We start from the raw sequence: 15,904 nt of genomic DNA, 5'->3' as shown, positions 1-15,904 counted from the left end.
AATGGAAATTGGATCGTTTGTTATGGTTTCGGTTTTCTGTCGATTCGTTCTATTTTAAAAAGCAAAACAAGTTCATTTAAGTCTTATATCCGTGAAGATTTGTGCATATCCGGTAATCATTGTTAGGCTGTTATTCCGATTAATATTATATTACACAATGCTACAATATAACACAACACTCATGTGGTATTCAATTACGCTTTAGTCTTTTGGACTGCTATATGTATGTTCATCAAAGTGTATGTAAATGTACAACATAATGTATTAGCAAAATGCGGGTTTTGTAAAGCCGCTGTTGGGAGTCTCCGTTAAGCTAAACACATTGTAGGGTCGTCTATTCGACTAGGATTTGTCTAACCGACCCAACTCTGTCGCTGTTTCGTGGCAGTGAGGGTTCAAAATCTGGTTGTGACCGTCTGTACCTGTACAAAACTATTAAGTGAAATACTTGTACGACGTCGTAGTCTATAGAACATGTTGAGAATTTTACTGTATTTTGAATCTTTAAAGGTTATAGTTTTCAGCAAGTTTATTGACTAATATAATGTTTTACTGAATCAAAGTACCCGCATCTGGCCGTAGTTGACTTCAGTATTGTTTAATTAATCAATCAAAACTAAAGAGTTTTTTCATAACTGTATGCTCAATTATTAAGCTTCGAAAAATTTAGTATACAGACGTTATTAAAAATAATCAAATTAGCCAATATCTTTTTCGTTAAACACAGATGGCGCAAAATCACTTTCATTGAAATATATTTATATATACATACTAGCTGTAACGTTACTGTGTCGCCATGTTGTCAATTATTGGTAATGTCCTTGTGCCGTAACTCATTGGCGGAGATGGTTGCAAGCACTTACTGGATAATAATGGACTGCTTTTCAATAAGTGCTGATATAGTATATGCTTTCGTATTATCTTCTCATCACAGCTACTAGAAATTGAAATAAAAAGAAGTTTGCGAAACAAATAATCATGAAACCACAGGTGATTGATAATGACGTAGAACTTTAATGAAACACGAAATGTATACTTGAAACCAGTAAGCATAAGGCTTTCCTAATCGTATTATAATGGTCGTTTGAAACTAATATGATAGCTTAGATTGAAAACAAAACACTTGATGAAAATAAACTTAACGCTCTGTTATTAAAGAGATATTCATTTGAAATTATATTAGTTGCCGGAATGAAAACAGTTAATTATTTTTAAAGTTAAACTATATTCCAGTAAACATAAAACACATGCATAATCAGATAATGGTCTGTATCTGGTGGGTGAAGGTAATTTCCCCATGGCTGCTGCATTCTCATTTCTTTATTATTTACTTGGAAAACAAAATTACTATCTATAATCTCATTAATAATATCTCATATACTGTCATGACTTCTGAAACATAAACTTTCAAATGCTTTCAAATACTCTTTCATGCCATTTGTATATATACATTTTGTTACCAGGGAGAGAACTTACATAGGCACTGCCTATTGTTTGATCCCATTTCAAACTATTTGAAATAAAATTTTGTTGAAATTGAAATGCATAATCAGATGATATGAAATAGTTATTGCAATGATTATTCAAGATCGTATTCAGGACCGTGTAGCACGTAAATGTCAATAGTGATTCATGAATGAGATACATAATTATTGTCATTGTAATGTAAATGTGACAAAGACACGGTGTGCCAACATCCATACCAGTATCAGTGTCACGTTATCCAACAGTATATCGTGCTTCAGGGATAGGTGAATGTGTGAAAGAGACATTTGATTACATCCGTGTTTCAATACTTTAGGGACACATTGTGTATTAGGAACTCATACATATTGATCAATCAATGTAGAAACCATCAATGTCGTTTCAAACGCCAACAAAATCAGCAGCAATATCACATGGGGACATGGAAACCATGGGGACAACATAACACATACACGGACAAGGTAACCATGGCGACAACAGAACACATAGAGAGGCAATATGAGCATGGAGGCAACAGATTACATACAAGGACAGTCTAACTATAGCGACAAAACACCACATACAGAGACAATATAAATATGCGACAACAGAACACATACAGGGGCAATGTAATCATGGCAACAACAGAGCACATACAAAGACAAAATGTAACCATGGCGGCAACAGGACACATATAGGGACATGGTGATCATAGCGGCAACAGAACACATACAGGGACAATGTAACTATAGCAGCAACAGAACACATACAGGGACAATGTAATCATAGCAGCAACAGAACATATACAGAGACATGGTATCCCTAGCGGCAGCAGAACACATACATGTACAATGTAACTATGGCGGCAAAAGGACACATACATGGACAATGTAACCATACCAACCATAGAACACATACAGGGACAAGGTAACCACTGCAGCAACAGGACACATACAGTGACAATATTTCAATACTGACAACAGAACACGTACAGGGACAAGGTAATCATGGCGGCAACAGATCAAGCACGGTCATAAGTAACATCCATACGCATTATCAGGCATAACTTAATACGCCTGTCATGTTAAATATCAAAGTTCCATAAATGACTAACAGCATGACTTATAGACAGTGACAGACAGGGTATGGAAGCTCTTAGATCAAAAGTCAAACAGCGACGCCAATGTACAATGAATATAGCGTTGATACAACATAGATCTTTCAATATAAGTGATCCTAATCAACGAAAAAAAATCTCTATAATTTTGATTCTGGAGTAAACAAAATAAACAAATAGTTATATACCTTGGGTCATCAACACAAATTCTGACCAAAAAAACCCATGTGACTTCATCCATTATGTACAACAGTTCTATAGCTTCACTAACTATCCATTGATGGCAAGATATATATTTTACTATCCAAATGTATTTCCGGTTGGATAGTCAAACATCCAACGGTCCCATACAGTCTAGTGATAAATATGCATGATTTTTATAGTGTTAGTATATCCACTTTGAGTATATCAAAATCGATTACTTAAAACATGAATATACAAACATTACATATTCAAAGACAATACCATTCAGGTCGTAACCATAATAATTTACCTTACATATATAAAGAAATTGTAAATCTTATTTAGTTTAATGTATATACATCAAAATAATTGTATGCCACATACATATACACCTTTACAATAAAGATAAATATACATTGTCGGCTCAATAGCGACAGCAAATATATTTTATTCTACTTACTCTATAATCCTCCCTTCATTATAACAAATACGGTCGTTATAATGTATACCAACAACAAAATACGGTTTACGTTACAATGTCATTACATTTACATCTTTTTTTCATTTATGGTATTTTGAAGACTTATTTGCGTTTACATTAGCATATACGCAGTCTATTAGCCTCGTAACCACGGCGATCGTATACGTAGTTACCAGCTTTCTCTGTCTAAAACCACACCAAGGATGTGTAACTGTATAGATCGATCTTCATTTTGACTCTACGGTAGTATAAATTCAGTTGGCAAGCATTGAACAGTAGACTATGCTCGTTGCTTATTACATTTATACTATCAAAATGAAGATGAATCCTTGAAAATAATTCCACATACCGCTTCATTACCCTATAATGAATCTCTGTGTCTTCAGATATGGAGTGTAAAATACGTATACCTTCATTATAACAAAGAGGTCTCACAATGCTTAAACAATTGTCGGTAGATAAAAACTTACTTGTGTGGTTTACAAAACAACTCGATCAGAGTGGCTACAATGACTCAGCGTCTACATCAACCTCAGTTTTAAATGTTTGCCCTAAAATTTCCTATTCCATTACATTAAAGCGAAAATGTACTTTAAAGATTGACCGTTATCCTTTTCTTAACATAAAATCAATCAGATAAGAATTATTAAAGTGAAAGACAATGACAATATACATTACTGGGCTATTTCTATTTCAATTCATGTAATATACAGAAATACCATTGCGAATATAGTTTAGGCGTTCTTATATCCGCATTCACACGCATATCGTTCACTATATCAACCTAAATCGCTCCTTATAAAAAGCCCATTTTGAAAGAATATTGCAGAGTCATAAAGTGTGTCTAAAAACGCAAATCACGCCACTGGCATGCACACTTGTAGTCGTGTTGAGTCGTTTGTACTGTACCGATGAAGTGTTTGGGGTTAATTAGCGACAAGTCTGGATTTGTATCCTGGGCATAATTAGCCTTACATATACACCACCCTGTCGGCAGTGTGTGTGTGTATATATATATAATACGTACATAAGTAGTGAACTGTGATATATAATCACGAATATTTAACATATCTATGAAACTTTAACGCAAACTTACCTACCACCGGAATGTTATACGTGACCTATATTTTCACTTTAAAGCTACTGTGATCAAAATCTGATAAGAATTCGTGGTATTTGTGAGATCTTGAGACTTTTATTGGTCGTTTGTAAATACAGTTGTTTTGTATGAAAGAATGAGTCTGGACTTATTCAATTTAAACCAGGCGCCAGTCTTTATAGTTGCGAGAAGGATATTATTTACACACTTATCAATTTATCTGTAATATTACCTCTCTCAAACGTTACAACCTCTTATAGATAAAAACAAAATTTATAAATATTTCGAATTTTGTATCAAAACTTGGGCTAGTAATAGATTCATTTAAATTTTAAAGCTTTATTAAAGATGAAAGCGTGATATACAAAATTATCGAGTTCTGTTAGACAACTGTGGTTCGTTTCAAAACATAGACAGGATATATTTAAATTGTAAATGGAAATTTAGTAGTTTAGTGCTATCTACGTTACGAGGCTTGGTATTGGGGCAATATTTTCTCACATTTTCTCTGTTCTATGAAAGGTGAAAGTTCATTAGTTTGTTTCAGATTGAGATTGAATTTAATTCGCTTAACTTAAATATATGATAATTATATTTTCAAATAGTTTCATTAATTATTCTTAATGAGCGATTTCAATAATTATGGTATAATATCATCAAAACTGATTTTAAACATGAACTTTAAAAGCAAACATTTCGTCACCCTCTTATATGGGTTTGTTTTTGTTTTACTTTTTTGTAATTAATTTTATGTCATTTTCTTTCTCTTCTCTTCGTTTCGGCCGTTCGCTCTTAGGTCTTGAAGACGTCAAAGAACTTAAAGGAAAATAGCAACCAAGGGCTACCAATTCCATATTAATGGTAATCGTCTCCATATCCTATAACAAATAAAGTTACATTTTTCATATTTTACATATTTCCAATAGTACTGTAAACCAAATTCTTTCGCGGTTATTATATTTCGCGATTTTCATTTCAAAACAACTTCGCGTAGATGAAAAATCTTATGGAAATTCCTATCAATCTATATAATGCAGAGAGTAATTAGCGGAAATACATTTTCGCAAATATACTTGGACTGCGAAAGTAAATTGAATGCGAAAAACAGACGGTTTACAATAATATGTCATTTATAGAGCAGATATATTGTTGAAAGCTATACTCACAGTGCAATGGACAACCAATACAATTCACATATTCAGAGTAATGTCTCATTTAATGCAAACCACATAAGCACTTTGATAGCATCATAGAGCGGTATATTTTTTCTCGAAATATCCTTTTTACGTCGGCGATAACTTAAACATCGCAATATAAACGATTAACGTTAGGTGTTCTAATTGTACACACGTATTGAATCATTGAAAACGATTAATGCACAATAGTTGGTAAGTGTCCTTTGGGGATTATTGCTAGTTATTTTGCCTTTCCATCGTCCTTTTCTATAGGTTTTGAAATGATAAAGACGATTGACGGCATACTAATTAGGGCTTATTTGGGGGATAAATTAGTAGCATTTTAGATATTGTATTTAAAAACATTTATATTGGACCTTTCTCATGGTGTTTGGCTATTAAAGTCATCTTTCTAGTGGTTTTTATTAACAAAGTCGATTAGTTTATTCAGATGAGCCTGTCTTTGCAGTGGAGAAAATTTCATTTTTTTTTCATTTTTCAGAATCTTCCGGAAAGGTTGTTCAACAATACAGAGAATTTATTACCGTTAATATCTTTGAGTGCTATTGAATATCGCGAAATTCGTGAGTGATAATGAATCACAAAATAACATATCACGAAAAAAATCACACATATATACAATAAAACCAAATGAGTTTAAATCATGAAATTCAATCACCGAGAAAAAAGTACACTGTATATAGTTAGGTACGAAAGTGCGAAATGAAGTCTGTTTATAATTCCTATAATTGATATAGAAGAAATTCCATCACAGGAATAGCGATTAAGTCTGTTACAGTATAAGTTGTATAACTGCAATTGATACTAAAATTTGAACATTTCAGGTCTTAGACCTTGTTAAAACCTCTGATATTATATATGCCTCTATCAAAATACTTAAATGTACTTGAGCAATATAGTTTGATAAGTTGATAAAAAGTGTCTGTGCATCGTGGCTAACTTGAAGTATTACTGTTGACTCGTAAATTGCTGTGTTGTTTGTTGGCAATATATGCAAAAAACGCACATTTCAGTTAAGTAAGTTCATAGGGTTTGCTTCACATTTTTGTCATCAAATAATCATGCCAGTATGTTAGTGTCTATAGCATATACATAGAGCGCTGATTTGACCGGATTTGGACTTTACAAAAAGCATACACATCGGCTCATATTTTTATAATTCCATACGAATGGCGGGTGTAGATTCTAACATGTTTCGTTTACACAGGTTTTACAACCATGATTAATGTAACAAATCAACTAAATCTCATACTTGATTAGGAAAGATAAAATATGCTAAAGAGATGCTTATCTTCGATAGAATGTAAAGCAGTGGTATCAATTTGGAACCTCTAGAGGCCATCACCGATAATAAGCCTCTTTTTCTTCTTACAATTGACCTGGAATTAAGGTCAGTCCTGAGCCCATTTTGAATTATCAGGGGGATGGAGGGTCGAATAGCTATTTTATGGATTTGAATAAAAAAAATTCCGCTCACACAATTTCTATTCCGACGCTATGCAACTGTAAAAACACATACAGATTGAAAAAGATATTGTGGGAAGAAGGACACAGTGACCTAATTCCATTACCTACAAATTGTACCGTGTTTTGTAATTCAAAATTTTTAAATCGCAATGTCTATAGAAGTTGCATAAGCTTGAGGAAGAGATGTTGCGATATAATTCAAATTATTCTTAAATATAACAATTGAGAATTATATCAATTTCAATACTTGATAAATTGTATTGTATTAAACCTATCAGAGCGGAAATAAGTTTTAATAAGTTTTGATAAGGATTTTTATAAATATAATGTGTGAAAGCGATGCCCCCTGCGATATACCAGCAGTAATATGTATTTGCCTGAGACCATTTACGTTTTGGTATATACCTTGCCTAATATAATTTTATTTAGATTCTTAGCCCCTATTCCATTATGACAGTGATCCTGTTAATATATAATAATATACAATACTTGAGATAATAGTTTTGATTGGACATAGTATACATTGTAATAGAGATCCCTCTAGCCGTCTGTCCTCTCTTCCATTTGATAAACATAAAGAACAATGTAAAAAGTATGTCACTGTGACCTACTTTTGACTATTGGTTGCTGATTTTCGTCTGTTTTATTATATACAGTTGTACAACATCAATATCATAAAAAACAATATTCAAGAACAATCATTTATATTGTTTGAATGGCGAAAATATGATATACCACACCACCACACCACATAACTCATTTATCTCTGCCATATACTTTATAGTATGGTCAGGTGCCCTAAATTGGTCAGGGACCTGTTTTCGTCATGTTTACAATTTTGCTTATATCTTAATTGTGAACTATCGCGTGATTTCTTGAAGAGTGTCGTCTGCCAAACCAGATTTGGTCAAGGAAGATTTGTCTTTCTTAAAAGGAAGTACGTGTTATAATTTTATAAAAACAATGCAGCAATAAACTCCAAAACGACTGTATTTTCTTAAGTCCATTTTGCATGAAACTCTAAAACACTACCTTCAGCTTTTGACTGTCCATATGCACTGAACATGTTATTCATAGTCCAGATTTTGGGTTATTGCAAATTATTTTTGGCGATTCAACTTACCTGAAATTTTCGGTGCGGTTCTGATGAAAACATAACGTTATTCTATGGTATCAGATGTGTTCGTCACTTTCCATGACCAATGGGTTTAAGGACTTAAAAATTGATGTCATAATGCGAAATATTCAGCTTAAACACCATTTCACAAATGCCTGCTTCTCAACATAACTTTGGAATGACCTCAATTTTCGGACCAAGCCATACAGCTTCCTTCCCTATTGTGTCGGCCATGACCCAGCGACCGGCGGATAGTAATATTCCGTATCGTGATAGATAAATAAAGATTTGATCAACACAAATATCTAATGTCTTACTTGTACAACAATTGGCACATTTTATTTGTTGCTGTTTTTTTGATATCCGAAATGATTTGATTACACTGACGAATATTGGTCCTTCAAGGATATATAGTATTACAAGACTCTTTCATATGTGAGTATGAAGGATAGGGACATTCTACCCGAGGGTCACAAAATGTAGTAAAATCCGAGGCTTGCCGAGGGTTTTACAATATTTTGTGATCCCGAGGGTAGAATATCCCTATCCTTCATATCCACGTATGAAAGAGTATTTTTCTCTCATACTTCGACTTTTAATTGCAATTTTACTACTACGTCTTGCCGCCATTTCGAAATGAATTGAAAAAAATGTGAATGCAAATAATTTTTCCATACATGATAATTGCGTATATTTTCAACGCAAATTCTATTGTTTGTATCTTTTAAAGTAAACACAACATAGTTTCTGAAAAAATGTTAAAATCGTACCGAGGAAGTAGTTATTTTGTTAACGCTGTGACATCACGAGGATTTATTGCATGGGTAGCCATCCAATACAGCTTCAGGCGGCATGAGTGTATTGCCCTGGACCAGCCAGTATTACACGTGTAGTTATGAGAGAGATAAATATATTGCAATTACAGGGTTAAGCATCTGTGTATAATCTGTTAGGTCAATAATGAGATAGAAAACAATCGCATAGCGATTACCCTGAGGAATATTGGTTAATCAGTTTTGGAAAGTTTTGGTTTAATAATAGGAAAGTGTTAAAGTTTGCGTATTGTTCTCAAGTGGTCATAATCTCTTTCTGTTTGTAAATCTCCATAACTGTAACTTCTCTCCATAGGAAACATAAAAAGATAACGGGAGAACGACGATCATCATTTGAACAGTAATTGATGTTTAACACAAAAATAATATAAAATAATTTATTTTGCATTTGGTAGAAGCACAATCAATACCTCTTTCTATATAGGGCATAGTGTCATTGACTGTTTTTGGACGCAATTAATTATTAATATTTTGATTCTGATGTAAAATTAGAAACTGACATTTGTTCAATAGTAGTAATGGTGTAAAGTAAGTAATATTTTAAACAGAAGAAAATCACTTATTCATCTGCTTCTTTTTCATAGAGAAAAATACCTTTCGTCAATAGCGTAGCATCTTTAAATCGAGGAACGTTGATGAAGCAATGGCCAAGGTCTATTATTGGTGTCATAACGTCAACATCACTGTATGGTTTTTAACATTTCAGTTACAGGTAGATAACAGCTTATTCAAACTACTGTGCCATTGATCATTATACTCCCCCTAGTCCACCAACACCAAAAGTAATATTGTCCTACGGTTCTTTCACTATTATTGTTACCATTTATCTATTAAACGATACAACTTTATAACCTATATTCGATCAAAATGTCTTTTGCATGTGCCGTGCCGTTGATTATCAAAAAGAAACTCACTCTTCGAAAAACTTTGTGTTTTTCCTTCTTGAAACTGTCTTTGATGATATTTTAATCATTCAGGCACCTCTATCCCATTGCAATGCATTCCAACAGGAAGTTAAACTTTATATGTCCATATTTATTTTCTGCATGGAATGAATTATATCTGAAGATTTGAAGTGAAATGATTTTTTTTTAATTTTATTTTGTTTTTTGTTTTTTTGTATTCGGATAAGATAGAGGTAGCAATTCAACATAACTCACCAATTACATATTCATCCCAGCGTGGTAGGCGCAAAACAGTATCAGAAATCACCAGTTTTATAGATTAATGTGTGTTTCCGTCAGGGGACAGAATCCAGAGCCTTACACAGGGGCAATTACTCACCTCAAGGCTAAAAGTGAGGTGGTATCAAGAGAATGGTTTAAAAGAAGAAATCTAATTAGACGAGAAAAATTAAGATCCCAAATTTAATCGCCTTTTACAATCAAGCAATAGAGCAAGACAACAGGTATAATTCTTACGCTCTATACCTACCTGAAGGATACTACTAGTATATGCATGTATGCAATGGACTATAATAAAAAAAATCTGTTAATATATGATTAGTATTTCAAGGGTAATCAGGTATTGTAATGATCATGGTTATCATTAGTGATAGTGTGGCCAATTGAATGGAATTTACTTAAACACCCTATTTCAAATATTTGAAGAATTATAAATAAAAAAATCAATGTATCATGGTATATTTTCAATGTACAATGTACTCTGTAACTTTTAGATAACAAATGTTATTTTGTGGTATTTAAAAGAGGTATTCAATGGATATACAAATATGTATTATATTATATTCATCTTTCTTTTGTTATGTTTCTTATGTTGCTCTAGTCTTATTAAATACAATGGCACTTTTAAGCTATTCTTTTTTAAAATTCGTAGAACTGAAATAAGATATACTTAACAATAAAATCTTTTCAAATTCTCCTGAACAAATACTTACAACTAAGAACATTGATTTCTTTATTACACCAGCCAGCTGTTAGGTGTAAGCTCACAGGTGGTATGTCACGATGGCCGAGTGGTTAAGGCGTTGGACTTGAAATCCAATGGGATCTTCCCGCGCAGGTTCGAACCCTGCTCGTGACGTTTTGATTTTTAGAAAAATGAATTATGTTATTTTTATATAAAGGTACCATTTATGTAAAAGATTTGTGTTCATTTTTGTGAATCTACAGTATTTAAAACAACTTTGCTATTGTAATATTGTGTTCACCACGGTGTTTTAACAACGAATAATTTAAATCTATAACATGTCACATAATAGTTAGTGTGTATATATATATATCTACATATGAACATTTACATAATGAAGTCAAACGTGCTTAAATATTAGTTTAATGATAATGCAATACAAATATGTGAAGGAACTGTGACTTACTCAGTACTGTTGCAATAATGTTTATTTTAATTTCCATACCATCTAATTAAACCATGGTCGCTCCATCGAACCTCGTGTAATATATTGTATTACATAATATTATGGATGAAGCCAAAATGTCTTATCTATATCTAAAGTATGTACGACAAAAATGTAGTTTACATTAAAATAAACATAGCACTGTCTCTATGTCTCACGTAAAGGTCTAAATAATGTTAAAATTTTACATGAAAAAAAAAAGTTTTTTAAAAGTTACTTTGAAGCAATTTGTTAAATGCGAGGCTATGAACATCAAAACACGTTTATAACGAAGATGTTTACAACGAATATATGGTTATAACGTAGTATTTTTCGTTATATTCAAGGTACACTATGTCTGTAATATGTTTATAACGAACTATGCTTATAACGAAGTTGTTTTATTAGTTCACAGAAGTTCGTTATAAAGGTGTTTTTCTGTATCCGATTCCTTACCTCATATGCACGCTTGACTGCTCTGTATTATTATATCAAAAGAAAAAAAGCGAATTTAAAGTAAAAGTATTTAGTATAAAGTTTGTTTTGTTTTATATCCGTTTGATATATCCAATGGTATAGACAATATCAGAAATGCATATTCAACTAAATTGACCTATTTCGAAGCTATTATTTACCTAGTTTGACGGACAACGTTCATTCTGTCACGTCTCTCATGTTCATTATATAATAGCTTTGAATAATGGCTGTAAAAACGAAAAAGAAAAAAAGTAATATAGCACACGACACAATGGGTAACCTGGTAAAGTACCACCACTGAGTGATGAATGATATTACTATTTAGGGGAAAAGTTATCTAATTAAAATTCGATGTTAATGATCTACTCCGTTCATAAGGAGTTTACGGAATAGATAACAAATATTGAATTTAATTAAATTTGGTAAAAGAGAAAAATAATACGATAATTTTAAGTTTCTTTTTATTGCTGCTATGATTTTATAATTGTATTTTGGTTATAACGCAAATTTTCATTGGTTAGATTTTTCGGTCACGTCATAGACCTAAGAGATGAAGCACACATGTTGATGATGTCACAAACAAACGACCAACTCTCAAACCAATGACGTTATTTTCATTGATTTCTTGAAGTAAGTGTCCATTAATGCCTCGCTGTTTATGCAGAGTGCACTTCAGCTTGCGGTCTATACATCGATATGTCAAATTAGGATCGTGTTCAAACATGAACTTCCTTTTTAACAGTTATGATTGTGTAAATGTATTTACAGTTAAGTAACAGCTTATTTAAACTGTCCTATTGATTATTCTACTTCTAACTTTTATAAGTGTAGACGTGTCTCCGTCAGGGGACGGAATCGAGAGCCTTCCACAGGGGCGACTACTCAACTCAAGACTAAAAGGTGGTTTCAAGAGAGATGCTAGGAAGAGGACAGCCAATTAAATAAAAGAGAAAAATTATATCCAAAATTTAGTCGCCTTTTACAATCATGCACTGGAGGCAGTAAGTACAATTCTGACGCCCTATACATACCTGGTTGTGTCACGAAGGAGACTAACTGGACAATATATTATAATAAAACCTTTATATCAATATAAGGTTGATGTAGTACAAGGGTAACCAGGGTGTGCAAGGTTTCATGGGTTTTTTTAGATATAGTGTGATCAATTCAATGAAATTTAAGTATTAAATTATAAACATTATATTTTAAGCATTACAAATTAAGAAATAAATAATTTAAAAGTCTTTTTCATATTCGTACTGCTGAAATAAGATATATTTAACAATAAAAAAAAGTTTTGTTTTAAATTCTCCGGAACAAATACTTACATTATGAACATTGACTTCTTTATTACACCAGGCAGCTGTTACGTGTTAACCTAACGGTGATATGTCACGATGGCCGAGTGGTTAAGGCGTTGGACTTGAAATCCAATGGGATCTTCCCGCGCAGGTTCGAACCCTGCTCGTGACGTTTTGATTTTTAAATAAAAGAATTACCTTACTTTTACATAAAGCTTTCATTTTTTTAAAGATTTGTGTTCATTTTTGTGAATGTACAGTATTTAAACAACTTGACTATTGTAATATTGTGTTCACCACGGTGTTTTAACAACGAATACTTTTAAATCTATAACATGTCACATAATGGCTAGTGTGTGTATATATGTACATATGTAAATGGAACATTTACATAATGAAGTACAACGTGCTTAAACACTAACGTAATTATATTGCAATACAAATCTGTGAAGGACCCGTGCTTTACAAAGTACTGTTAAAATAATGGTTAGTTTTATTTCCAGTCGTTGCTACTATACCATGGTCGCTCCATCCAACTTCATGTATAATATATTATATAACATTATGAACGAAGGCAAAGTACATAATCTATGTCTAACGTATACAAGACAAAATGTAGTTTCCATTAAAATAAAAATAGGTACGTTTCACATGTCAGTCTACATAATTTTGAATTGAAAGTTTTACCTGTTGAATATGTTTTAAAAAAATATTTCAAGCAATAGACAAAAAAACATATTAATAACGAAGATGTTTACAACAAATACATCGTTATAACTGAGTATTTTTCGTTACCGTCAAGGTCCATGCATCTGTAATGTGCGTATAACGCGCTATGCTTATAACGAAGTGATTCTGTTGGTTCCCAGACGTTTGTTATAACTGTGGTTTACTGTATTATTTCGTTTGGTTTATTTCATGTTATAGTCGGTAACATATTAAAATATATTCAGCTGAATTGATGAGATAATCATTCAGACTTTGCCTAGATCCTGACCTATTTCGAAGCTATATTTTCAACATAGTTTAACGGATTACATTCATTCTGTCACGTCCCTCATGTTCATTATATAATAGTTTTGGATGGTGGTTGTAAAAACGAAAAAGAAAAAAATAATAATATAGCACACGACACAATGAGTAATCTAGTCAAGAACCATCGCAGAGCGATGAATAATATTACTATTTGGGTAAACATTTATCTAATCAAAATTCGATGTTAACTATACTCCGTTCATAAGGAGATTACGGAGTATTGTATTTAATTAGATTGGGAAAAAAAAGAGAAAAACAATGCGACAATTTTGAGCTTTGTTATTACCTATATTATGTCATATATTCATTTTTGGTTTTAACGCAAATTTTCACTGGTTAGATTTTTTCGCTCACGTCATAGACCTAAGAGATGAAGCACATATATTTTGATGATGTCTTAAAAAACGACCAGATCTCATGAACCCACGTTGCTACGCCAGCGACTATTCCCGTAACAATAGAATAGCCGCACGTGTTGTACTATCATCATTATACACTGATAATGACAATACTAGATAGCATGGTTATTGAGTGCATGTCAGTGCAAACTGTAATGGTAACCGTCTTATATAAGCCTCCCAACACATATGTGCGATAACGTAATATGGAATGTCAGGTTCTCCAATCCTCTCTGATTTGATTGCTTAATGCTGAGAAAATTATTTTTTCTAATTGGCTCTTCAGACTCTGTTTTACTTAAGTGGAAGCTCATGTTGTCATTTAATCAGCAGTGCTTTTGTGATAATGAAATACCGCGCTTCCATCGTCCTTCTTTTGCGTTTTTACTATTTACATAAATCTAGCTCTAGCTCTGAGTAGAAGTAAACGTCACCTTTCTCATCACTACATCACTGCCATGTCCGTGCATAAACGTGATTTGATCAACTGGCCAACGAGGTATTCGTCTGGGACGTTCTCTTTGTAGACTGTTCGACCATTTCTCTCCGATTCAATTAGTTTTTAACCTAAATAAATTAAAAATTTACAATAATGAAATAAATTCATATTTTTCACTCGATGTATTCTTGGGGAATAAATAATAGGCATCCATCATTTTCTCAATAAATCTAGGCCAAATGTGTATTAAATCATTACCTGTGTGACAGATTGCTTTTATGAACGGTACAGATAGTCATCAGATTGATGGATATGTGAATATCACAAATATCACAAGATGAGGTATTAATTGAAAAGCAACACATAAATATTTAGCCTGTGCTATCTGAGACGGAAATTGCGATACTTGAACGGATTGTGAAATACAATGCCATATGTCATATGCATGAGAGAAATGTCAAAGAGTGTCAGGAAATGTAGATAACAAACATAATAGATTTATTATCACATCATTGTCGCAGAGGAAAATAATTACTTATAATACGATATGAAATATATATGTATGAGGGAAATGGCAAAGAGTTTCGAGAAATGTAGATGATAAATATAATAGATTTATTATCGACATCATTGTCGCATAGGAAAATAATTTATTATAATACGATATGAAATATATATGTATGAGGGAAATGGCAAAGAGTTTCGAGAAATGTAGATGATAAATATAAAAGATTTATTACCGACATCATTGTCGCATAGGAAAATAATTACTAAGAATACGACATGAAATATATATGTATATGAGAAATGTCCAAGAGTTTCGAGAAATGTAGATGATAAATATAATATATTTATTATCGACATCATTGTCGCATAGGAAAATAATTTCTTCTCCGATTGGAGTGATCTTTACTTATCTGATGTTACCAATATATTTTCTTTTG

General features: G+C 32.5%; 2 non-coding genes across 2 annotated transcripts; both read left to right on the top strand.

The window, feature by feature from the left end:
* The first annotated feature begins 10,918 nt into the window (after positions 1-10,918).
* On the top strand, positions 10,919-11,000 carry Trnas-uga (transfer RNA serine (anticodon UGA)). The gene has a single exon. It is a non-coding gene; the product is annotated as a tRNA-Ser (tRNA).
* A 2,178-nt stretch (positions 11,001-13,178) lies between these two features.
* Trnas-uga (transfer RNA serine (anticodon UGA)) lies at positions 13,179-13,260 on the top strand. Its single transcript has one exon. It is a non-coding gene; the product is annotated as a tRNA-Ser (tRNA).
* The last annotated feature ends 2,644 nt before the right edge of the window (positions 13,261-15,904 follow it).

The sequence above is a fragment of the Argopecten irradians genome, chromosome 9 (genome assembly GCF_041381155.1).
Source record: "Argopecten irradians isolate NY chromosome 9, Ai_NY, whole genome shotgun sequence".
Lineage (NCBI taxonomy): Eukaryota > Metazoa > Mollusca > Bivalvia > Pectinida > Pectinidae > Argopecten > Argopecten irradians.
The sequence above is the reverse complement of the archived record's forward strand: the minus strand, read 5'-3'. Positions and strand labels throughout refer to the sequence as shown.